Here is a 25,378-nt window from a genome sequence, read left to right on the forward strand (position 1 = left end):
AGTTTTCTGTACAGCAGCTCTACTTGGCCAAAACACTAAATTTGCAGTTGACGAATTCAAATATTGTAAAGTTGAAAAGAATATCTTGGAGATAGTTGACCGATGTAAACCAAAGAAAATTGCTATGGCTGAAAATGTCAGTCCAGTTTTTATTTTCACTAAAAAAATTAAAAGCCTCTGTTCTCTTGTTATTGTAGATCTTTCCGATGGGTTTTCAGTTTTAGATAATAAAAAATTAAAGTTCTGGAAGTTCACTCCAGCAATATCTAATAAATCTTCATCGGTCTTAATAGATGGAAAACCACAGAAACTACGCTGTTTCCTATTTTGTTCAACTACAGCCTCGTTAAAACCAACCGACTTATCTACTCTATCTGTTAACGATGTGCCGCATTGTACCTCTTCATCTTTCATTTTTTTCCTATTCACAATAGTTTTGAGAGTGGCAATTTCCGGTATTTCAGTTTGAACTTCAGCATCGCAGTAGTTAGTCATGTAAATATATCTGTTACAAGTGAAAGCTTTTGTTTGTTCGATACCAGCAGAACTTACAAAATCTACTTGACACTCTTGATCACTTTTTAAAATTACTTCAGCACTGCTTATATCCATAGGTTCACGTCCACTATTATTGACAACATTGTTGGGGTCGTTATTAACTTGATTTCCAGTATCACAATTCACTCCGATGTTACGCTTGTGAAGAGTCTTTCTTCGGTTCATGAGTCGATTGTACCTATAATTAATAGATACATAGGTTACTATATAAATATCGATGTATATATTATTCAATTTTATAATTATTTTTTTATTTCTCATATATTTACCTGCTCAAAACAGCTCTTTCATTTACTTGCTTTGCATGATAAACTGGAGGGAATAGAGTTGGCGCGTAGCTTGGACTCGCAGGATCATCTGATTTTTTCTTGCCAATGAAATGAGCATTACATATTACATGATGAGTTTTTGGACTCCACTTTGAACCATCAGGACAGTAAAAAACAATAATACTTATGTATTTATATAGTGTTTCATGCAGATAGCATAACAGTTCACGTATTGATATAGTTGGCTTGATTTTAAAAATATAGAAAACTAAGGCATCGAAAGTAAAGTTATGTTACTTACTTTTTTCTTTTCACAGCAGCAATCCATTTTTGCCTTTGAACTATTTTATGTGATGCAGTTGGAAACTTGTAAAATATACAATCACTAGTTTTACCGTTATTTTTGCAGTTAACAACACAACAAGTGTAATTCCACATACCGTCTATTGTTTCTCATACAAAATGCTATCACAACACACGCTGGCTCAACTCACTACTCGCCACCCCGCGCGCTGCGATCGTTTCGCAGCTCCCCTCCAAGCGGCGGCTCACAGCGAATAGGGACTGAGCGTGAGTACGAGTAGCGCTGCGAGTGGCCAAAATTGTCCCTATCGACAGGACTTTCGTTAACTTTGACAAATGGTCTGGCGGTTATTTGTCATCATTTTGTCGAAAGAACAAATATGTTTATCGAAAAAATGCCTTCTCCCGGTGTAATAAAAGTGAAGGTTAGTTGTTGCGCTATCGGTTATTACGATAGTCTCAGAAATACCGATTAAACCATTATTAACTGTCCTTATGCGACAGAACGATTCAAAACGATTGGTTAATTTCGTGCCATGGCGTAACCCCGGAAGTTTATGATTGGCTGAGTCATTGACGTAGACAGGGGAAAATGCTCGTCGGTTGGAACAAATAGAATCGTTTTGGCGCTGCTGTGAATTTTGCGCACGGTCTCTATACTGATGCGGAACATAACGCTTTCAAATTCACGAATTTCGAACGAAAACACTTTTGCCATTGAATTTAGAGCAGGAGTAGAACCGATAAATTCTGTAATTTTTATTTTATTCAATTTTTTTGTTAATTTTCATTTTGTATGATTTAACTTGTGATTTGTTAAATTGTTAGAAGACTCAACGCATCTGCTTCGATTTGAAGTTATTAAAATCTAGGTTCTATATCGAATAAAATTAGCAGACGGCTTGTAGCCACCCCGGTCGGTAGACGGCACTAGGAAACCCGTGTTCGGGAACAACACCTGGCAAGCTGCAGCCTGACGGATAGCCACGGCTCTTGCCCTGCTCTGTAGTTAAGCTGACATATCCAATAAATCAGGGGTTATCAGCCTGGCTTCTGTGCCCAAGTCTGACGAACAGACAAGTTCACATCAAAAAAGAAGAAGAAAACACTTCTTACCAGAATCCCACCAAATACATTACGATAATACCACCAATTGGATTTAATTCAGCACGGATATACACGCGTTGGTTTATTTCTAAACAAAACGGGCACACCGCCAAAGTATATCTAAGTGCTATTGAACACGCGCCTACAAATGTCCTTTAATCGCAGGAATCTTTTCCAAACATGGAAAGTACAAATACTGCCTAAATAAATACTGACAACTATGGAAAAGCAAATGAAAATATGGACATTGATCCTACAACATCTATAGTTTTTACCGGTGCAAAAAGACTAAAAATGTCGTCGACGGAAAGTACAAAGTCTGATAACAAATTCAAAAGCAAATACAGCTTTTACCAAACCAAATAAAACAGATTTAAAATCATCACTCAAAAAACCTGAAGCAAAAAAATGCAAACCAGATGATGATACGACTGAAAAAGACAAAAAATTCGACATGTGTGATGTTCTGCTCCCTGCAAAACAGGCTTTCAACGAAGCATTAACGACGCCAATAGTTAATTTTGAAAGTTTTCCAAAATTTTCCAGCTGAATCCTACAACCACGCAAACGTCATTGAACTGGCAAATAAATGTACAAATAACTTAGACGACCTTGTGTCAGTGATTACTCCACCAAACAATTGTATTACAAATAACAATGTTAAAAGAAGACTTTCAAGAATTAAAAAAAAAAATTGACCAACAGTTTAGTGATTCTGATTTAAGTTTCTCACAAACCTAAAAATTAAATAAACCAAATTATAGTAAAAAACTCAAAATAATCTAAATATTAACTACCTTACAATGAATGACAACCAGCAAGTTATAAATGAAAATCTAAAAATTCTGTTTCGGAGTGCTAGAAGTGTTGCAAATAAGAAAAATGAACTTGAGCAAAATCTCGATGAAATTGATGCATTTATGTGTGTTAAGCCATGGTTATCCGACGCAAATGACGAAGAGAGAAACTTCAATATTGCTGGCTCTAAAACATACCGCCAAGACCACGACTAAGGATGCGGAGCATTTTGGTATTACTGCGAAACAACTTAGCCTTTAAAATAATGAATGACCTGAATAGTCCTGATTCCACTGTCAAATTACCAGGTATATCTATTACTAATGTAAATCCTCCCTTCGATCTAATTCTTTGTTATCGATCTCCTGGTCTCAGTTTATTGGAAAATCAATGGAATCAAATTTTCAGTGATGTTCAAAAAGATAAATATTCGGTTTTTTGGGATATTTTAATGCTCACCATGTCAGTTGAAATTGTGAATATGACGATACAAATGGAGAAAGATTCTGTCATAGCCTAATTAAGAGTAATCTCAGTTTATATAATTATAATACAAATAATCGTATTCAGATAGAAAATCAAAAAAGTCTAACCTTGACCCAATCTTTACAAGTGAAAATTTTACGGATAAGATTGATTATTCAGTTGAGAGCATATTTTATATAGTTGTATGCCGGTGGTTAGGTTAGGCGCGGTTGTAGGTCAGGTCATTAAATTTGGATGCGGGCGAAGCCGCGACGGGGGCAGCTAATATTCTATAAAAGGACAATATTCGAATTTTTGAAATGGAGTGACCGATTAACCGTTAAAAGTGTTAATGACACTCAATATTCATTTACTTTTGCATTTAGCAAAGAGTGTTTACGATTGGGGTCCAGTATCGCGTCACAATGCATATTCTTTTGAATCGGGAAATTGAGATTTACTAAATGTTGTTCATGCTGCGAAAGGCGTTCGTCATAAGATATGCAGGCAAATTAGTTTAAGGTAGTATGTTAATGTTAAAATAGCGCCTGTGTGTGTGTCGAAATGCTTGTTCATACAGTGTAAAATACTTTTACGCTCTCACTGGTACGGCAACGGTTCAAAAAAAGCTACAACTGTATGGACACAGGTACTCTGGTCCTAAAAATAATGTGAATGAATCATATTTGATAAAATTGCAAATTTTTCTCCAAAAAAAAAAAAAAAACAGTCTTACTACAAACTAGAACAAGTTGGTTGCCTATACACGTCATCACTAGAAAATAATAGACGTTCCGAAAACGCCTTTACTAGGTTGTATAATGGTTTATATGTCAAGATAAATCAGTTTCTTGTATATTCATATTATGAAAAACAATATACAATAGTGCAAACAGTTCACACAATAGGTTCGTTTGAAACCAGATGTAGCATGCTTCAAAAAAATCTCTAAAATCGATAATGAATAGATAGCGCATGGACCGTTTGAACGCAGGCTAACCTGAAAGTTGTAGTACTTCTGGTTTTTTTATGCAAACGTGTTCCCTGAGATTTAATTGTTGAATTTTTTTTTTGAATTCTAATTTGCGCGCCAAATTTTGAAAATTAAACGGCCCTTTGAAGAAAATTCTTTTCCTGGCAGAGTTGAGGAATTTTTGGATAGAAAATTAATTTGGCGCAGTACCACCATAAGAAAACTGGCATCATTCAGTATAAAATTGAAGAAAAACTCACCATCTCATTAAAAGCGCTTGTAATAAAAGGCCAAGCTTTTTTCCAAATTTCTAGACTATTGTGTAATCAAGTCATTAAAAAAGTATGTGCGCGTATGGTGATAAGGAAGAGTCTATGTGCTATTTCAAATTTGGATTAATAATGATAGTGTACGAAAAATAAACGTGTATTTACTGCGAAATTATTCTTGAATCAAGTATAATTATTCTTGGGTCAAGAATTACACGTATTCTTGATTCAAGAATATTTTTATTGCTAATTAAAGAAAAGTTATAGATTTTTTTGAACGATACGCTAACCTTATCTATTAATAGTTACGAGAAATATTATTAGTCTTTCCGTAATCCCTAATCCTTCATATTATTAGTCTTTCCCTAAAATCCGTTTTTTAATGTATATTTTCTCTCGTTAATAGAGCACTATTTTCTTTTATGATCAAATAAAATAATTTAAAAAAACTGAGTATATTTTATTTACAAACTTTCAGTTCCAATGAGTTCGCGATTTTGTGAAACAAAAACGCAAATTTTAATTCAATATCGAATCTTGTTTGGGAATTAAAAGACTGTAACGTCGTATTCGACGTCGTCAACGACGGCGTATTGTTCAAGTGAATTCAGAATACACCAGACAAACCGACAGTTGAGTACATGTGAAAGGACGGATATATTTTTCATCAATAAGTTTCTCAAGGAATTTGCTGAATAATTCAAGCACAGCTCGCGATTTCGAACACGATGTCAAGCGTACTGCCCATGTCTTGATCATGAGCTGAACAGTTTGGAAATTGAACACGATTAATCAGTTAATGCATAATAGGGAATGGATTGAATTGAAAAAAAAAATTATGTTACTTGGTCTTAATATACTAGAATTTATGGTTATTCGTCCATTATTTCTCTTCTCTTTTCGACAATATCGATTTTATGACATCATACACCCGTGGAACATGTAAGGTATCCTCGATCGGTCGCAGTAAAAAAGGCTACTCATATTTCTCCTCGCAGCCTTACAATCTTACGCAACGGAACCAGTCTTCTGTCGGACACGCAGTGCAACGCACCCAATCGACTCATAATACGCATTATTATAATTTTCGCCCTACTGACAGTGACAAATATCGACGACAAGAAAGAAAATTGGGTACTTCTCTTCAAATAACGCAAAAGATTACTTCGTGAAATCAAAATAGCGTGTTTTGTGAGTAACTTTATAAATTTTTCTACTCAACATAAGTGAATTATACAGTTTTTATGCATAGAACGAATGTCATTGCTCTTATCGTGAGATGTGAATTAACTATAGACACATTTACCACTGGCTCTTGTGCAAAAGTGGTCAATTAAAATTATTAGAATCAACGTAATTTAAAATTCTATAGCAGTTGAGACAACTGCAGGCTAGTAGACAGGGTATTATTTGAAATAATCCGAAATTTCTTGGGTTTGAACATTTGAGAGATAAATTTGTAAAATTTTATACAAGACACAATACTAGCGGTTTCTTCATTGTGTGATAGTTGAATCATAGCAATAATTTATTCCTGCAACATAAAAATCAGAATAAATTGCTATTTCTACTATGGTTATGATACTTAAACGATATTAGTTGACGGTTTATAATTACTGCCGCATCTATGGACATGAGACGCTTCGTCTTCACGTGAAACGTGATTATACTAGCTGTTTTCAATACGCTTATTTTCAAAAATCTGATGAGCTGGATGAAAATTTAATGTAACTTTACGAGAATTTCTTTTATTATTACACGAGATATTTGATTTTGAGAAGCGATTAAAGCTGGAAATAATTAATGAAGTGAATTTTTGATTTAAGAAAGAATTAACCAAAATGTGTTTACAAAGATTCAACTTTCACCTACAACCTTCTAAAATCGGAACTCAAAAAGATCATTTGTTCAGCATTTATAGATGTTTAAAGATTGATAAATTTCGCATTTTCGCAGTACAATCATTGTTACGTTATTCGTAGCTAGCACTTGAAGATTTTGCTGTATCAATAGAAGTTGATACACCATTAAAATGTACACAATCTCAGTTTTAAAAATCGCACTTACAAGTTCCGATACGGTTATTATAAGCTATGCAATTACAGCTTGAAGTTGTTGGCTCAAAACGTGAAAACAAGATTTCACTAAATTCGCTGCTTATGAAGGATATTATTTTGAACATATAAACTTTCACAATTTTTTGAACCAATTGTATCTTCAAATCTATCCTTTAAACATGATGGTTTCACAGTTTAAACTAATCTATAGCAAATTTTAAGTGGCAAGTGGTGTTCCATAAAAATTATCCTAAGTCACATTATGTTTACATACATTTCCATTACGGATATTGAAAATATATTTTTGGTCCAATCGGTCAGTGCACCACTTACATTAGTTTCGAGTATCTGTTTCGAAAATTACTCTAGTTCTAAGATCAGAGCGTTGATTAATAAATGACAGATACGTGGAGTTTCATGTTACGAGTTTGGATCAAACATCTTTGCTGTAAAATGAAACCTATTCATTCGATTAGCATTGTCGGTAGCAGAAAGAAAAAAAAATGATCAGAGTCACGAATCAAAGAACTTAATTTTTCATTAATTTGCTTCATAAACATTTGCAGCAACAACTTCCTTTGGGAAGACTTTTGAAATACATATTTTCGGTGCACGGAAAAAATGTTTTCAGAACAATTTGATTCCAACCATTTATTTCCGAACTGAAATTCTTTGCTAACTGAAATACAATGTGGATTAGAAAAGGCACATTTATAGAATGACAATGTAAATGATATATTATCACATCCAATATTTACAATTCTAGGAATCAAAAATACTGTCTCAATGTGTCAAACTTCGCAAACATTTTTCAAATATTTGAAACAAGGCACTTCAATAGAAGCAAATACCAATTATTAAAATAAGGTGATGCTTGCTATGTACACTATATGGATGATTCACGCTCAAGTTTAAAGGGTTCGGATTTTCGACTCTCGGCTTCGACTAAATTTTTTTTTTTATTTTTTGCAACATTAAAGTATGTGAAAAAGCAATTATTTGGTTTTGCACTCATTTATTTTGATTGACAAATAATTTAAAATTTCAGAAAATCAGAAGTAGTCGACTTTTTGAATATTTTGTTTTCGAAGACAACGCGGTCGAAGAAAAAAATTGCTGCAACGTTAAGTATTTGATTGCGTCCAAATTTTTTGTACAAAATACTCCGCACTACTGTCCTAAACTGTCAGGAAATATTATACGAAATCGAAAATTCCCAAAATATATTATTTTTGATTCTAATGGTTCGTTTTGAATTAAAAAAAAAAAAAAAAAGATCCAGCGACATCGCCAAAATTTTCATCCCTCAATCAACATGGGGCGAATTTTCATCGACGAAAAATATCTAAATGAATATTGAGCAAATAATTCTGATGTGAAGAAATTATTAAAATCAATCCTCGTTGCCTTACATTCTTCTTTACAAAAAGAAGAAATCAACACGAAACGTAAAGAATCAGGGACGAATGTAAAGGTTGGAGTTAGTTGGAACCTTTTTAGGAGATAAAAAATAAAGCATGTTGTAGGGCGGTACGCCCAAAATGAAGGAGGGTCACTTAAGGAGCGAACACATAGGGCAGGATTGAAATTCTGAGTTTCAAAATTTTCAAAAACGTCACAATCCCCTTAATCTAATCCGCGTAAATTTTCTGTACACTGCTCCATCAATGAGTTTCATCATGGGATTTTTTGGTAATCTGGTTTGTTTATCGTTATGACATCTGTCACAATTGGACTATACTTATTCTCAAGTTATTGTGCGCGTGAAAGCATGGTACGGTAAGAAAATTTTTACTAGCAATACACTTCAGTATTTTCCGTACCTAGCGTAAGTTCAAAGGATACCTTTTTATTTTCTCTTATTCTGCAGACAAAAATCACTTCTACATGTGCATATGTGTTTCAAGCATCAATAACCATTGGTTTAGAGAAAACGTCTAAACTTGTGCCAAGACGCTCTATGTCAGGTAATGATGCTTACATAAAACAATAATGATACAATTCAATTCTTTGCTAAAAATATTATTTGCAAAATGCCTGTTAAGTATAGTCAACTTCGAATTTTTTATCGTGTCACTAATTTATTATGATACGTGTTGATTTCTTTATTCTTGCAAAGAAGCTATGTATACTTGATAAGAAGAATTGATTTTTATATTTTTGGTCCGAAAAGGTATGTTTAATGGAAAATTCGGATGAAAACTGTATTGACATGAAATTCTCGTCACTCTATCCAGTTTCGACATCGATTTTATTATTTCCATATAGCCCGTTATGCCGTTACCCATCATTTTTATGTGACAACAGGTTACATAAAATAGAGCATTGTATATTCCATAAATTTTCCAAACAATAGTTATAAATCGAAGAACATATCAAACCATGAATGTTGTTGACACAATGATTCGCAAAACATATAGCATGCGTTGAGTTATACAAAAATTTCCAATCCATGTGAACTTAATGGAGGCACTCCCTATAGAATGCCAAATTTTAGCCGATATTTGAATTACTTGACTGAACGTGGAAGTTTGTGCTCGTCGATCAGCGTGTGCAGGTCGAGATACGCGTGTATCTGGAACTGACTGAAAAATTGTACATGATAACTTAATCTCGCTCTGATAATAGATGCTGTCTTTGTAAAAGGATGCTTATTACCGAGGATATAATTTTTTATAATTTGATCGCACGTCTTTCAGATATAATTTCATGTAAATTTATCTGATCATATAAGAACGTTTTTCCCGGATAGGTACTGTGGTTAACAATAATACGAATTGACGAGGCCGAAGATCAAGGTTACACATGGCTGTACTTTTGAATTACCACCCTCCAAGTTTTGAAAGAGGCAGGATACTATGTATTATGTGCTCAAATCTGCCTTTCGATCTATTAAGATGGGTTTCCACTGACCGAAAGTCTACGTCATCAAACGTCCGGTTAATTAACACTTTATCTCGAAGGATATATACTAAAGAATATCGAACCGTTGCCGGCCTCAGAATATCCTGGCGAGATATCCTTAATGAAAGTACCTACGTCACCTACGTTACGAAACATCCGGATGGAATTTATACAGATATATCAGATATTGGAAACTATTTTGGTCTTTCTTGCTACACTTTGGCGGAAGTGCTCGGCTGATTACCCTAAAGGGGTGTACTTTCAGTATCTCACCTATGTCATCGAACATCCGTTTTTCTTTTCTTTTTTATTGTAAGGTTGTAAACGTCTACTATAAAAATATTTTGGTCTGCCTAAGTAAAAATGGCGTACATGCGTGGCAGACCAAATGTTCCAGTGATTTCATGCTTTCACAACTAAAGACAAAAATTTTATACACAATTTGAAAAACTTGAATTCAAGTCTCATCCCTTCTTGCTGGCGATCCTTGGAACAAAAAATGTTACGAACCATTCTTGTCAATAAGATGTGGCAAAATGCTACCAATCCGCGATCCGTTCATCTTTCTCCATCAGATTATGGTTGGTGTTTAAAAAATAATTAACTTACACTATTGTGGTGTAAAGGAATGCCAACACCGTTACGTGTTGGTAATGTAATTATAGATGGTAAGGAATGAAGTGAAGCTGAATTAGACGAAGATGAAGATTCAAAATGTTCTGTAGATATTTACAATTCCGATACCAACGAATAAGTAAGGCATATTAGTTTTAAATGATAATTGCACAATACTGTATTTTCTCGTTTCTCCTTGTTTATCACACATTGCATATTTTATAATACTGTTATTTTAATTTTAATACTGTAATGTACATTTTCTCGTACCTATTATTATTTCACGCTAACTTGTTATTATGGTAAACAATAAATTTCACACAACACATGATGTTCTTTTATTACTTGGATTGCATGACTATATTGCATTTATATTACATTTTGATATTGCATGATGAACAGTATTTCAATTGAAATTCTTGATAAGGCAAATAGTCCTGTAAATCTGGTCTGCCACGCATGTATGTGTGCCAGTTTTTACTTAGGCGGACCAAAGAATTTGTATAGTAGACGGCTAGAACCTTACAATAAAAAAGAAAAAAAAAACCGGATGTTCGATGACGCAGGTGCGATACTGAAAATACACCTTTTTAGGGTGGTCAGCCGAGCACTTCCGCCAGGGTGAAGCAAGGCAAATCAAAATAGTTTCAAATACCTGATATTTCTGTTTAAATTTCAGCCGGATGGGTCGTAACATAGGTGAAATACCTGTTTACGCTAGGTAAATTACCTTAATTAAGGATATCCCGGCAGGATATGCTTTGGCCGACCAATGGCTCAATATTCTTTAGTATACTAAAGAATAGGATATATACATATATCCTTCCAAATAAAGTATTATGAAGTAACTAGATGTTTGATGACGTAGACTTTCGGATAATGGGCTCCCACCCTATATTGCACTACTCACATTGTTTCTCCACTGAAAAAACTTGAGGTAGACGCCCAAAGCTAGTATTCGCTGTGCAGGTAGTTATAAACATGTTGGAAGATAACTCTAATAAGTCATTTGCTCAAGTTACCGGTTGCGTCCATGTGGTCAATTATGGCACCCTGCATATAAAGAAAATATTGGCAGACGTGTAGCTTACTGATATTAAAATTCTGTGTCTAATTCTAAATCTTTTTGCGCGAGAAAACAGAATATATGGTAATTTTCAGTAAATTTTTGGTACGTTTAAATATGGTTTTTGGTTTGTTTGAGACGTTTGAAGTGTTCAATAAATTTAAAAAAGTCGCCACTGTTACATCCGGTGTATTACTTGGGTGTGCCTTTTTTCGAAATCACGATATAACTAGGACTCTCAATACGTGAAGTGTTTTTCAAAATTCCCTTTCAACGCTGTAACGAAAGCTACAGCCGTAGATAGCATTAAAATATCGTATTGCCTAAACCGGCGAGTTCCACCCCTCCTGGCAAAAATCACGTAGAAACCAGCAACGATCTCTAGTATAAGGTTCAACTTTGTTTCTTCTAACTGGTACCAAGAACTGAGACAAGAGACTGCTGAATTAGTATCAGCAGCGCTCAGCCTAAGAACATCTCTCTTTTTGAGACAAAATTATCATCAATAATTAGGATAAACCACTAACTTTGAAACCACCAAATTAAAATAGCTTATCTGTTAAGATGTGTGGATGAATGCGTGAGAATTATCTTAAGATACTTTTTGTCAACATCTTGCACGTGTAAGCGACGAGATTGAGAAACGTCGGAACACCATCGAAGAGCGCGAAGTAACGCTGACCGTGTAGATTTCGGCACCAGGAGGTAGCCCTCGCACTTCATTGGCTAATTACCGTTGTAACTTATTGCAACTGCAGCTCCTTGGACCCTCAGGCCCAAGAAGCCATGTCTTTCGTCTGTCAAGTCGTGAAGTGCGTTAATGTCTACCTGGATTAGCCCTTTCGAGCAAGAGTAGCGTTGGAAAATCTTAGTTGTGACCGGCCTAAAGTCTCGCGCTAATTCGTCAAAACCGAGCATTCAGTTATTCTGTTAGCTGCAAAAGACTCACTATCTTCTACGTTCCAATCTTTACTGTTCTTTACTAAATCTCATTATTTCGCGAATAGCAATTTTCATGATATTCGATTCTCGTCAATTAAATCAAGTTCGGCCCTGATTCAAACTGAATCAGGTAATATTAAGTGCTTATAATAATAACGAATAATCGTTAAAATCATTTTCAAAATATATATATGTATATACCGTGAGTGAACCAAATTGACTTTTTCAAACAGTAGCTTTCGATAGTAGAGTATCATTCGAAATTCACAAAGCTAAGTGCCTGACGTATTAAGAATTTTCATCTCTTCAAGCTCAAGTAAAAATATAATGTGTAGGTGAAATGTTTACATCTGAAATTCTTGCTTCTGATGCGAAGCCACGTAAGACAAGCAAGGCCGTCTAATAAATGATATGCGGATGTGCAAATCATTGTTTTACGAGAAGAATATTGTTGAAAGAATGTAAATTCGAAAATTTGGTGATTACGAAAAGTGCCTAACGTTCATCATCGTTCGGATTCATCAACCCTTCCAATCTCGAGTTGAGGCTCTCCCCCAGAATTCTAGGGACACCGACCTACACGACCGACGGCTCTCAATCTCGCCGAACTTCGCATCTAAAGATAAGTTAATTCGAGTAGTCTTCTTCAACATCATTCCAAATTTTGCATAACATCTTATTGAACAAAAACAAGTGGCAAGCTTCACTAGCCACTGTCGAACATTCAGTACTGTTTTCTGAGAATATCAATATAGGTTTTCTCATAGAGTTTCATAGCAAAATTCAGCAAGATAGAATTGGCACCTAGCTGCAGATAATAACCTTGGCTATTCAGAGGACACTCTCCTCTCTTCAGCTCGGCCCCCAAACCATATTTTTGCAGGTTCAAATCAGAGCTAAATAACAGATATGATTCTACGGATCGACTGATCCGTAGCGTAGAATTGGATTGGTAACATAAGTTACGTTTAATCTAAACAGAGAGATACCATCTTAATAATAACCGACCAGAAGTAGAAATAATAGTCGTTCAGGATAGATGTTTTTGACGAGCATTATGTTTAGTTATACAGGGACAATCTCTTGAAACTATACATACAATGCGCATGCGCCAAATAATTCAATTTCATTGGTCGCTGAAATCGGCCCGCGGCGATGTTTTCGTCTGCTGAGCAAGGCGCCAACGTACACGAAATGAAACAAAAGCTGTAAATCTCTCGCGCGTAAAGCCGTGGATTGAGGTTATGTTGCTATTTATTTTGAAGTAGCGTGAATTGTCACAGAATAATAGTATCGTACAGCAATACCGTGGTCGATATCGGAAAATATTCAACCTACGCAATAAATAATTGAACGAAAAAGCAAATATCAAATGATACAGAAATTGGATGTTATTTATTGAAAGAAAAAATCTTAAATTCAATGCGAAATGTCATTAACAAGTGGGAGTCTGGACAAACAGATGGTAGGTAAGTAAAAGCAACGTTTATTGTCTTACGGGCTTGTCATCGGAAGCAAGTATTCAAAACGGGTAAACACAACATCTACACATTAAAGTCTCCTTATACATCGTGCATGTAGAGAAGAAACTTCTTATTCATTCAATATTACCACCTGAAATCACAAGTGGCGATGATCTTTGTACGTATGATAAATTGAACAGGCAGATAACAGTAAACATTAGAGATGTAATTATTTTGACCGTATCACCTGTTGAAAGAAAAAAAATTTCATTGTTATTTCTAATGTAAGAAATAATAAAAGTGATCAAATAAAGTGTTACCACCAACCTGCTGCGTTTCTTCCGAGCACCCAAAATTTAAACAGATTTCTCATTTCAATCGAATGAAGCCAATTTTCAAAGAGCATTAGCATCACCTTTCCGAGTCACTACCTCGACTGTTTGAGATTCTAACCTCAAAAATTCGTATGAACTACATCGCCGCCGCGCCGCCAGAAACAGAGTTTGACAGCAGAAACTCGGAGTGGCTAGCCTGCCCGAGCAGCCGATAAATCTCGCGCATGCGCATTGTACGTATAGTTTCAAGAGATTGTCCCGGTATACTATTCATATATCATTAAAATAACCCTACATTTTGAAAGAAGCGTAAACGATCGAATTCAGCTAGTTCTACAGCTTCTCTGTATTTGAATATGAATTCGTCCGTCGACGTTATCTATGTTTAAATTCAGACATTTTATGATTATACCATTTTTGGTTTTTCTTTTATATCATTGATTCATTTCATAATTAATTGTTTGAAGAAAATACTTTATCTTCTACCAATCAAAATCATATTCAACCATTTATTTTGAACGATAACCTATCCCATTTCATTATAAATCAGCCTCAACCATTTAAACAACTCTCACAGACCTGTATAAGACTAGGCAACAACGTACCCACATTACTGGCTTATCGAGAGGTAAGTCTTTCTCAGTTTTAATTTTTATTCATTGTCGTTACGTGGGAGCATCTTTGATCATGCATAATCATCAAACACCACCGCTCAGCACACGCTCATCCCCATGTAACACCACATTATAGGTTGCTGTCGGAATACTCGAAATGAAAAATAAGATTTTGAAATTTTCGAAAAATGCCAACGATGAGATTGGTTTGAATAATCACTAAAAATTAACAGTTGTAGAAAAAAATATGCAAAAATTAAGGAATCCTTTTTTGCTATTGGAGAATCATATAAAAATCCTGAAACACATCAAAATGCTTCGGGCAAATCATTGGTCGAGTTGACTTGGAATGGCCCATATGTGTGTTTGTTTTCAGTTACTCTGGATTTCCATTATGGACTTTTTTTTTTAGAGAAAAAAAAGTTATTGCAGAATCGTACATGATATTTGAAGGAAATGAAATATTTTATGATCCGATCAAAGGGCATAGCCGGATAAGCAGGTCGAATCGGCCCCCGCTGAATTTTTTGTCGGTACTTCAGGGATCAATTTAGACCCAAATGAAAATAATTCAGTGAAAATTTCAGCTATTAATCTTAAACGGTTTCCGAGTAATTGAAAAAAAACCTATTTTTTAGTATTTATTTTTTTTTTAATAGTAAAATTAAAAATTTTTTTTTGCTGATTTTTTTTTAAATACTCACGAGTAAAAGCTGTGAAAAAATTTTTTTTTATGATTTCTAGACTAATAGCCGATTTTTAAACTGAAAAACAAAATTACAATTATTTTTTTTTATGCCTATTTTAAAACATGCAATCACCAAATTTGGACAGAATACGTCTTTTATACCCCTCTGTACTCAGGAATTTTTTCAATTTTTTTGGTTTGGTGCAACGTCATGAAAAAAATTAAAAACCAATTTTTTGTTAATTATTTATATTTCAACTGCTTAGAACACTACTTACAACTAATTATAAAATGTATTTATTCATAAAAATATTCATCAAAAACGTAAGTGGTCATCAAAATATTTGTTAATGTTTTCGTCAATCTTCATCGCTGTCTTCATTAATAACTACACAGCGCCCGGTATTATTGAAAATGCGACTTAAAATCTCTGCTGGTCTTACAATTCTCGATAAATATCTAGCATGTGATAGGTAATAAATAATAGCTGCTACATGCGAACAACAACCAACTGTACGCCGACCGTTGGCACAATCACAGCAATATCGAGAAATTCCGTTAACTCCATTTTTGCCACGATGATACTTAATGAAGCAGCGATATGTTTTTGCATTAATATGCCGAGATCTTACTTGAAATCTAAGAATGTTTTCAGCCGATCTTACGTACTGAAGGCTTATATTATTATCTTCATCCATCATCTCAGCTAAGTATGACACTGCTTGAGAAAGCTGGTATGATCCTTTTAAGTCGCATTTTCAATAATACCGGGCGCTGTGTAGTTATTAATGAAGACAGTGATGAAGATTGACGAAAATATTAACAAATATTTTGATGACCACTTACGTTTTTGATGAATATTTTTATGAATAAATACATTTTATAATTAGTTGTAAGTAGTGTTCTAAGCAGTTGAAATATAAAATAATTAACAAAAAATTGGTTTTTAATTTTTTTCATGACGTTGCACCAAACCAAAAAAATTGAAAAAATTCCTGAGTACAGAGGGGTATAAAAGACTTATTCTGTCCAAATTTGGTGATTGCATGTTTTAAAATAGGCATAAAAAAAAATAATTGTAATTTTGTTTTTTAGTTTAAAAATCGGCTATTAGTCTAGAAATCATAAAAAAAAATTTTTTTCACAGCTTTTACTCGTAAGTATTTTGTTACGGGGTAGATTGCGTAGGCTCCGATGAGCGGTAATCGGAGCTTACTCCACGCCCAGCCAAGGTGTTATTTGGCTATTGTAGGGTCCGTTCACGTCGACTATGTACTCGCGTGCTACTACTCCCAATGCAGGAAGGGAATGGAATAGAAAGGGATCGGTATTAAGGGAAGGTAAACGATTTAAAGTATATGATTGTTTATTAGTGGTCAATGCAACGGAGTCGGTCAAGGGAAAAAGGGTATGGTCTTGGTTTAGAGGGATAGGTGTCTTGCTTGAGTGCTGGGATGGATCTGCCTGCTTCTGCCGGATGTAGCAGGCGAGCTGGCCGCGAGTTACAGGAGAACCTGCTGACTCGCGAACGATAAGGGTAGACTACAGAGCGTAAGGTAACTAAGAGCGTGGGAAAGGAATATGAAGTCTGGAGGACGTAACACGCCCCCCCCCCCCCCCCCCCCCCCCTTGGGGAAGAACATTCGGTGAGGGTACGAAATAGAATGTTCGGAAGGAAGCGGAAGGCCATGAAACGTAGTGACTCACTTACAGAATATTACAAAGAAAGGTCTTAAAATCTAGCGCCTAGATGTTAGTGCGCGTTTAAGTGGGTTAGTGTACATTTGAATAAAAAAAAATTTTATAAATGACATCTTATCGTACTGAATCACTTACAGAATATTACAAAGAAGGGTCTTAAAATATAGCGCCTAGATGTTAGTGCGCGTTTAAGTGGGTTAGTATACATTTGAATAAAAGAAAAAAAATTATAAATGACATCTTATCGTACTGAATCACTTACAGAATATTACAAAGAGGAGTCTTAAAATATAGCGCCTAGATGTTAGTGCGCGTTCAAGTGGGTTAGTATACATTTGAATAAAAAAAAATTTATAAATGACATCTTACAAATGTGGTGGTATATATGATAGATATTGTATATATGATAGATATTGTGTATGTTATAAACGAAACTTATGCAACGTGCTGATGATTATATTATGGCTGCAGATTATTATGGGCAGAATAAGGCAATGAAAGAATATAATTGCTAATAGCGGAGGGCTTAGCGCCAAACTTCGAGTGGTTCGGAGCTATCGTTAAGGCTTTGCTCGGGGAGCAATTTACGCGGCTTAGGTATGCCTAGTTCCGTCATTTCAATTTCCGATTGGGTCCGGAGCAGCGACGAAGAGCGAGTAGGCAGGTCATCGGGAAATGGTATTATTTCTAGGTGCGGGTGGTGGATGGCATGGCGCGTAGAAATTTGGGGTTTTGTACGACGCGAGTGAGGGATATGTTTAAGGCTGGAAATAATTTGTTCTGGTGATAGAATTTTAGGTTGGACGATACCTTTTTGGGCTAAGGGGATAGCGTCTACTAAACTGGACAGGTCAAGTTCGTATTCGTTCAAGCGTCGGTCCAGGTCAATTAGTCGGTTAAGTGTGCCAATTTCAATTTATTGAAATGGACGATTTTAGTTTTTCGGGGGGTAATCCAAATTTCAGCGTTAATATTGTCAATTATACGAGTACGTTTAATCGTATACACTCCTTTATAGTGGTCGTCGAATTTGGATCGGGTTTCGTTCAGTAGATAGACCTTTTGACCTGCTTCGAAATTTTGGCTGTTGACGTTACGGTCGTAATACGTCTTGGAACGATGCTTTGCTTGTTGTAGGTTGGACGCGGCGTGTTTTCGTATGCTGGATAGATTAGCGATTAAGTCTAGAAGGAAGGAATCGTAGGAACGAGTATACGCGCTGGCAGGGTTCGCGTCTGTTGGGAGTCTGGCTTGAGAGCCAAAAATTAGTTGGTGGGGGGTGAAGTTAGTACCTTCGTGCTTCGCGGTGTTATAACAAAAAATTGCAAAGCGGATGTAATCGTCCCAGTCTTTACCAGCATCCGTGTAGTGTTTGATGTGCTCAGTGAGAACAAGGTGACTGCGTTCTAGCGATCCGTTAGACTGTGGGCGGTAAGCTGTGGTTCGTATTTGCTTAATTTTGAAAAGTTTACAAAGATGTTTGATGACTGTGCTCATAAAATTCTGTCCTTGGTCTGTGAGTATTGCTCGAGGAGCACCGTAACGTGTAATGTATTCTTTTGCAAATGCTGCGCCTATAGTTTTGGCGGTGGCATCAGGTAAAGGGATGGCGTCCAGGAATTTTGTCAAATTGCATTGTATCGTCAAAAGATATTTGTTGTTCGATTTAGTAAGGGGTAGAGGTCCAACAATATCTAATGCCACTTTGTCGAATGCATCGGCAGGCGTGTCCGTTATCATCATTGGCAATTTGGTTTTTACTCTGACCAATTTTTTTCTTTGGCAACTCTCGCAAGTTCTTATGGAATCTTGGATTTGTTCTTTCATACGGGGCCAAAAATACTTTTGTCTAATGCGGTTATATATTTTAGTGACACCTTGATGACCGCCGATCAACGATTCGTGGCATTCTCTGATTATTTCTTTTCGTAAACATTCGTCTGGGATGACAGTCGTGTTTCGACAAAGGATGATTTGAATTTCTAAGTCTGCGAAAATATGGGATAGAAGTTTTCGGATAACGCGAGGATCGAGAGCGTCTAAACTGTCATCGGTTATCGGGAGGGCAAGAGACTTTAGGTTTGAATCGGCTAAAGCCGTTTTCAGTTTGGACAATAGCTTGAAGATATCGTATAGATTGCTTTTATCTGAGCCTTTTGTTTTCAATACTAGGGTGAAAATACGTCGACTATTGTGCTTAGATTCAATGATATCAAATTTTCGCGGACGAGGCCTCATTACTATTTTTGGGTCAACCATATTCTCGCCGGCAAGTTGGGCTGGTATACCCTTGATCCAAGCGCAGTCTGTCGATATGAAGTGCGCATAGTTGGTTTTGAGCATCAAAAGTCCATCATTGGTATCTTTGACATTGTCCGATACTGGTATGTCGTCCAAGTTGTCAATAAAATATGCGAAACCGTGAGGGTCATTAATTTGATCATCGTTAGTGTTGAGAGCACTGTCATGGTTATGGTCAGTAATTTCCATATGGGAGTCGAATTGTTGAGTGCACGTATAGTATTCAGCGTCCGTGAGCAAGTCGGAACTGTCGTCGTTATCAGAGGTGGGCGGGAGGGGCGAGGGGGGAGGGGAACAGGAGTGTAAGGAAGGGTTCGTCGGCCTGGAAGTAGCGGGGGAGTATCTCCTAGCGGGACGCGGAGGCCCGACAGGGGGGGGCATGATGATGTCAGTGGGTGGGGGTGGAGGTGGAATCGAACGAGGTGCTGCAGGTTTGGTCGGACGTTCCGATTCCTTTCGGAGATGGCGGCGGGGGGGTAATCCAGATGTGGAAGGGATAGGGTCAGGGAGGTTAGTACAAACGGGTGGGGGTGTAATGCAGGGGCGCGCGGTGGCAGGAAGCGGAGAGTCGAGGCGGCAAACGGTGATTCTTATTTTCGAATTTTTAAAAACGTAATGGATCATTTTGCGCACCGCGCTCCATTCTAATTTGTCGAGTCCGCAACCTATCAATGGTATCGAGACGGATGTTACGCCATCTTCTTGCAAGGTTTTCCTAAAGTTAACCAAGGTGTCAAAAAAAACGTGGGGCAAAGGTTTGTCACTGTATTTGGACTTTGTAACTAGGTTATAGATTTTCCGGTTTCCATGTACCACAGAAATAACGTCAGTCACAGTCGGGTCGAATTCTCTAAGTTGTTCGCGGTTTATGAATTTACGTTCTGTCAGTTCTGAAGCGATTCCTTTTGACATTTGGCAGTCAGCCGATATGCAATGAGCCAAGTTATCCTTTTGCTGTAAAAGGTCAGCTTTTATTTCTTTGATACGTCTATTACGCATGAGAGGAAAAGTTTCGCTTTCTATGAGGAAATCGCTATAAGAAGGCCCCGGTAAATCGGTGGCTGGACAAAAGTCATCGGTACCTGATTCAGTTTCTGGGGTCTGTAAGTCATCCGAGCTAAGGGAAGAATCTGAAAAATAGCTCAGGTATGGTCTTTTATGAGGCCCAGGATTTGTTGAAGAATTTGTTTCGCGATGGCGTTTAGGTTGGCGATGTACTGGGATCGGTGCCGGGGTAACGAGGGGGGGTTTGAGCAACGGAGTTTCTCTATCGCTGAACTCATCGTCGGAGAGATCAGAGGAATCAGCGGAAACAGAGGAATCAGAGGAGTGTATCGTCCTACAGGGTTGTGAGATTTTAGGGTGTTTCAGCGGAGCTGGGTTGGTGGACTCGTCTGTGGTCTGTCGAGGGCGTCTGGGGTACTGATGAGTCTTTTTAGTGCGTTTTTTTGGTTTATCGCTAGAGGCTTCAGTCGTTGGACGGGGGCGTTTTGCATCTATGGGAAGAATTTGAGCGGTGTCGGGCGGTGCGTTCCTGGACAGAGCGTCAGCGTTGGTATTAGATTTTCCGGACTTGTGTTTCGTATCGAAGTCGTACTCTGCCAGTTCTAAGCTCCATCGTAATGAACGGGAATTAGGCTTCTTGACGCTTTTTACCCATTTGAGTGGCTCGTGGTCTGTTATTAAAGTGAACTTCTGACCATAGATGTAGGGGCGGAAGTGATTCATACTCCAGTAGGCGGCTAAGAATTCTTTATCAGGTACCGAGTAGTTTAATTCAGCGGGCTTGAGGGCTCGGGATGCGTATGCTACCGGTAGGTCGGCACCGTCTTTATCTTGACTGAAAACTGCACCTATCGCGAATTTTGACGCGTCTGTAGTGAGCGTGAATGGTTTGTTGAAGTCCGGGTGTTGTAGAATTGGTTCTTTGCATAAACAATCGCGTAAGGTTTCAAAGGCAGACTGGTGTTCGGACGTCCAGATGAAAGGGGTATCCTTTTTTGTTAAATTGTTAAGGCATTTAGCAATTTTTCCAAAATTTGGAACAAATCTTCGGTAATAACCTAAAAGGCCAAGGAACTGTCTAACATTTTTGGGACTTTTGGGGACAGGATACTCTTTTACAGCTATTAATTTACCAGGGTCAGGTTTTACTCCTGACTCAGTTATGAGGTGTCCGAGGTAAACGACTTCCTTGCGCAAGAATTCGCACTTGTCTGGCTGTAGAGTTAAACCAGCAGCGGTTAGTCGCTTCATTAATTTCCGAAATTTAATTTCATGTTCTTGCAAGTTTCGAGCGTAAATAACTATGTCATCTAAATATACGAACATCTCGTTGCCTTGTAGGCCTAGAAGGACTTGGTCCATGAGCCTTTGAAACGTGGCGGGGGCGTTCTTTAGTCCGAAGGGCATACGAGAAAATTCATAATGGCCTCTAGGTGTCGAAAATGCAGTTTTCGTGCTGTGATCCGGATGCATGGGAATTTGGTGGAACCCGGAAGCAAGGTCGAATGTGGAAAAGTATTTAGCTGAGCCAAGCTGGTCAAGGATTTCCGTGATATCGGGCATGGGGTATGCGTCGCCGACTGTTTTTTCGTTAAGTTTTCTGTAGTCGATTACCATACGCCATCGTTTATTGCCGTCACTATCCGGTTTTTTTGGAACGATCCACACCGGGGAATTGTACGGAGATGAGGAATGTTTAATAAGATTTTGTTTGAGTAGTTTATCAACTTGGGATTCGATTTCGTCTTTGTGAATTTTGGGAAAACGGTATTGTTTGGTATGAATAGGCGTATTGTCCGTCGTGGGGATAGTGTGATGAGATAAATTGGTGTGGCCTAATTTATCACCTGGGAGATAAAAGAGATGGTTAAATTCTGTTACGAGGTCAAATATAGATTGTTTTTCGGTCTCATTCAAATGATCAAGATGTAAGCTGCTCTTTAGGACGTCCAATCTTTCTGACCTACTGTCAGTCAAGAGCACTGTTGCGGCACCGGGACAGGGTGTACTGTCGTCAGGGATAGGAGGATCGGATTGCAGTTGCGCGAGGTCAGTGGACTGGATGGGGCAGGAGGGGGGATTATTAGTCGGTCGCGATGTACGCTTGGCGGCAGAAAGAATTAATGAGTTGCGGAGGAGAGGGCCTGGGTGCGAAACGAGGGTTTTGGCGCGGGCATCGCTGTGGTGGTTACTCGATGCAGTGGGCGTAGCGTTGGACATGACTGTACTCAGTGGCTCGTCGAACTCGTCTAGGGTTACTGTTGGGGGACTTATCTCTACGGCAGATTCGTTACAATTGAACGCGTACGAGTAAGCGATGCCGTTCTGGTTTTCAACTAACGCTTCACCACATAGAACATTGTTGCCTAAATCGATGCGTTTAAGGTAACCTACTTTGGTGTCTAGGTTCGCAACTATTAGTGGGATGGCTTTCACGGTACGGGCCTGTATTGTAATTACGCGCGTTTTTTCGGGCGCGGACGAGGGTTCATCGAATTTACTAAAGTGGATTGGCAATGAGGATCCAAGCATCACCGAGTTTGAGTTGAAAGAAATAGTTGCTTTCTCTTTTCGTAAGAAGGGCTGGCCTAAGATGCCGTCGTGCGGAATCGGAAACGAGTCAGGGACCAAGTGAAAGGTATGGGATTTATTATTAAAACGTATTTCCGTTTTTGCGATAGTTTGCGTCTTTTTGTCTGTTATACCAGTCAGCGTCAAACGTTCGTCGGTTGTTCGTCGTATGAGGGGCCTAACGGAACTTTTTTTGACCAAGTTGACGTCTGCACCGGTGTCAATAATAAATGTAGATATTTTTATTAGCTCGGGGGTGTCGATCGAAATTAGTGGAGGGTCAGCTGAAGCTGTTATGAGGATATGACTTGAAGATCGGAACGCTAGTTGTTTGCATTGCTCGCGGGCGCGTTCTCCCCGCGGGCGATGTTCCCGTTTAAATGTTTATTTGAGCCTGCATTGCCTTGGTTATTACGCGGAAAGGATCTACATCGGTCTACTGTGTGGCCTCTGCGATTACAATTGTCGCAGTGCAGTTCTTGGTTTACGTTGCATTCATTGTGGAAGTGGCCCATTCTGCGACATTTTGTACAATATCTTTTACTTTCCAAACGGTGACATTCCGTGATGGAGTGACCCTGGTGGTTACAAAATTGACAAGTGCTGGGCAGAGCATTAACGTGGTCAGCAGAACTGTTGTTCGGATGGAGTGCTTGGGCGTAGGTTCCGGGTTCGGTACGAGGCGCTGGTTGATAAACGTAACCACGTGTGGGCAATGACATCAGGGGGGGGGGGATAGAGGAGGCCGCGGTGGGCACCTGAGACGGAGGAGCAGTATGGGGGGGTAACGGCAGACACATGGGTGTAGAGGGGGTAAAATAATGTGCAGAGAATTGCATCTGACGGTTAATTAGCTCGGCTTCTTCACCTTCGGCGATGCTGACGGCAGTTTCGAAGGTTGGTAATGGTCTGATAGTAGCGATTCTCCACTCCAATTCTGGCCGAAGCCCTTTAATAAACGATCTAGAGGTATCCTTCTTTAGATCGTTCAGTAGAAGCGTTGCTAAGTCTGGTGGGTGTTTGGCTATGATTGCTGTGCTTATTTCTTTTGATATTGCTCTTATTCTGCACGAGTAATCTATGATGCGCTCGTATGGTTGTTGTGTAATTCTATCTAATTGAGCAGATAACTGGCGTATGGGGATATCCGGGCGGTATGCTCGGCTAAGGGCAGTTATGAGGTCCTCGACGTCATTACAATTAATGCCTATTAAATATTGGGAAGCGGGGCCTGTAACCTTTGATTGCGCAAATTTGGCGAAGGTCATTTTATCCGAAGCTTTTATAAGAGTCTCTACGTGACGTAATTGTTCTACAAATGAGTCAAAGGGCATGTTGTGGCCGTCAAAGGGGGGAATTGTCGGCAAGACATCTTTTACTGACCAAAAATTTGAACCGGTTTCGTTAGTTGGTGCCATGTTGATTTAAGCAGGGTATTGCAAGTACAGGAATAAAAATATCAACTTAATACTAAGACTTAGAATAGACTTACAGGGCGAAGGTAAACGCAAAAACAGAGTACAGCATGGTTCTAGGCAGCTGGACGCAGGTGAAACTTGAAGAGGCGATACACGTCATGCGTCGGCACGAGGAGGGTATAGATGAGGTACTCCGTGGCGTGTTGATAAATAAGTGTGGTAATCCAGGTCTTAGGGCGATGTCACTTTCGGGTCCAGGTTCTCGTCTCAACAGGGTTGCAGGAGTCCGAATGAGCGGGAAGGGTCCATTCAATATTTGTCGGTTCGAAGGGTGATGTGTTCAGATGCGGTGTGCGGCTTAACTTGGCTATCGCACTGAATTTCCACTCGCTACACAGTTATTCGACGTCATACGTATCGATGAATTTCAATAGTACCAAAATGTGACGGAGTTTTTGAAATTGGGGACTGTTTGCAGAGCCTGTGTCCGTGGCGAGTTGAATAGGTTCTGCATGCCTGTCACAGTACCTCGTGGGCCGGAGTTCGTTCGTAACACGGCTATCACTGATTGATACGGCGCACAGTGGTCCGAAAGCCCGAATTCTTGGCCAAAACTAATAACTCAAATATTTCTCAGTGAAAATTGCTAGTATTACTATACCTATAGTTTTTTGGCCTGCTGGTTTCGAAAATGAATGCAAAAATGCGAAATTCAAAATGGCGGCCCCAAAATGGCAGATGTTTTTCGCGAAAAATGATACCAATTCGCTGAAATTCATACTAGTAATGTTTTTGGGGTCGCTGATTCCGAAAAAAAAAACAAAAATGCAAAATTCAAAATGGCGGCCCCAAAATGGCGGATGTTTTTCGCGAAAAATGATACCAATTCGCTGAAATTCATAATAGTAATGTTTTTGGGGTCGCTGATTCCGAAAAAAAAAACAAAAATGCAAAAT

The 25,378-nt window shown here is 38.1% G+C and overlaps 1 protein-coding gene and 1 long non-coding RNA gene across 2 annotated transcripts in view; one reads left to right on the plus strand and one right to left on the minus strand.

Annotated features, from left to right (window-relative positions):
* Positions 1-609: 609 nt before the first annotated feature.
* Positions 610-1,381, minus strand: LOC124295600. The gene is made up of 3 exons (XR_006905495.1): positions 1,129-1,381; positions 828-976; positions 610-736 (listed from the first exon to the last, which is right to left on the minus strand). It is a non-coding gene; the product is annotated as an uncharacterized LOC124295600 (long non-coding RNA).
* A 4,355-nt stretch (positions 1,382-5,736) lies between these two features.
* Positions 5,737-25,378, plus strand: part of LOC107217222 (peroxidase) — a 114,425-nt gene continuing 94,783 nt past the window's right edge. The window contains exon 1 of the mRNA XM_046746103.1: positions 5,737-5,933. The gene's annotated coding sequence lies outside the window, so the exon portion shown is untranslated. The remainder of the gene's footprint in view (positions 5,934-25,378) is intronic.

This window comes from Neodiprion lecontei, chromosome 7, assembly GCF_021901455.1.
Source record: "Neodiprion lecontei isolate iyNeoLeco1 chromosome 7, iyNeoLeco1.1, whole genome shotgun sequence".
In the NCBI taxonomy this organism is placed as follows: Eukaryota; Metazoa; Arthropoda; class Insecta; order Hymenoptera; family Diprionidae; genus Neodiprion; species Neodiprion lecontei.